This window comes from Lolium perenne, chromosome 5, assembly GCF_019359855.2.
Source record: "Lolium perenne isolate Kyuss_39 chromosome 5, Kyuss_2.0, whole genome shotgun sequence".
Classification (NCBI taxonomy): Eukaryota; Viridiplantae; Streptophyta; class Magnoliopsida; order Poales; family Poaceae; genus Lolium; species Lolium perenne.
Genome location: NC_067248.2, coordinates 67,244,564 through 67,246,495, shown reverse-complemented (window position 1 = coordinate 67,246,495; position 1,932 = coordinate 67,244,564).

The following is a 1,932-nucleotide window of genomic DNA, read 5'->3' as shown; positions in this document are numbered from 1 at the left end:
AGGTTTTACAATCAGGTTTTTATTGGCCGACCCTCTTCAAAGATGCAAGGAAGTTTATTTTATCTTGTGATGAATGCCAAAGGGTTGGTAATATCTCTAGACGCAATGAAATGCCTATGAATTATACTCTTGTTATTGAACCGTTCGATTGTTGGGGATTTGACTTCATGGGACCTTTTCCCTCTTCAGAAGGTAACACTCATATACTTGTTGCTGTTGATTATGTTACTAAATGGGTGGAAGCCATACCTACAAAAAGTGCTGATGGTGAGACCTCTTTAAGAATGCTTTTAGATATTATTTTTCCTAGATTTGGAGTTCCTAGATATATTATGACTGATGGAGGTTCTCATTTTATTCATGGTGGTTTTAGAAAAACTCTTGCTAAATATGGTATTAATCATAGAATTGCTTCCGCTTATCATCCTCAAACTAGTGGGCAAGTAGAATTATCAAATAGAGAGATTAAATCTATCTTGCAAAAGACTGTTAATAAAACTAGAAAGAATTGGGCTAGTAAATTGAAGGATGCACTTTGGGCTTATAGAACTGCTTATAAAAATCCCATGGGAATGTCACCTTATAAAATGGTTTATGGGAAAGCTTGTCATTTACCTTTAGAACTAGAGCACAAAGCTTATTGGGCAGTTAGAGAATTAAATAAAGATCCTAAACTTGCCGGTAATAAGAGGTTGTTGCAATTGAGTTCTCTTGATGAATGGAGAAGTGAAGCTTATGGAAATGCTAAACTCTTTAAAGAGAAAGTTAAAAAATGGCATGATAGAAGGATTATCAAAAGAGAATTTAATATTGGGGATAAAGTCCTATTGTATCGGTCTCGCCTTAGATTCTTTGCAGGGAAATTACTCTCGAAATGGGAAGGACCATATGTTGTCGAGGAGGTGTATCGTTCAGGAGCAATCAAAATTAGCTCTCTCCAAGGCAATGCTACGCAAGTGGTGAATGGACAAAGACTCAAGCATTATATCTCAGGTGATTCTTATAATGTTGATGTTGATATTATTCGAGTGGAGACACCGGAGGCTTTCATCAAAGGACAAATTGACAGTTCGCCAGAACTCGACTTTGAATAGGTAACAGTACTGGTAATGAAAAGTTCGCAATTTACTTTCCGAACAATATTTTTGCTGTTTTTGGAAAATATGAAAAATTACGAGATCGAAACGGAGTGGAGGAGACGCACGAGGGCGTGCCACCATAGGCCGGCGCGGCCTGGCCTGGGCCCGCGCCGCCCTATGGTCTGGCCGCCTCGTCGCCCCTTTCCGACTCTGGTTCGATCTGGTACTTTCTTTTTGTCGTGAAATTTTTTGCTATATAATCCCCCGGACCCCTGGAGGTCCGTATATCGTTTTCTCGACGTGTTTTGTTTCGAGCTGTTTCTGCCAGGATCTGTTTTCGGTCTAGAAGCACCATGGCCTCCAACAACAAGGGCAAGGGGCTTTCGGAGGAAGAAGTGAAGAGGGTGCCATCAAAACAAGAGCAGCAAGCCGTTGGGAGCAAGCAAATCTTGGTGGGATCTGTTGACACTCGACGTTCTTTTTCTCATAACTTGCAGGGACCCTTACCACCCGCTCTTAGCCTCGACTCCTTCCCTGTGTTGGAAGAAGCTCTACGGACTACCGATGAGTTTTGTGATCAATATCGGGCTCTAAGAAGAGAAGTGGAGATACTCCAGGAGGAGAATTGCCGTCTCCGTAGAATGTTGGAATACCACTCGATTCACATCACAAGGTCATCATCGCCAACTTCAGATAACAATGAATCTCTTCGAGTCTTAGTGCAGAATTGCCAAGCTGAGAAACTGAAGCTGAAGGAGATCTGTAAGAAGCGCGGAAGGAGTTCATCACCACCATCGCCGCAGGAGTAATTCATCATCGGTATTGGCATCCCCTTGGTTTGTTCCAAGCTTGG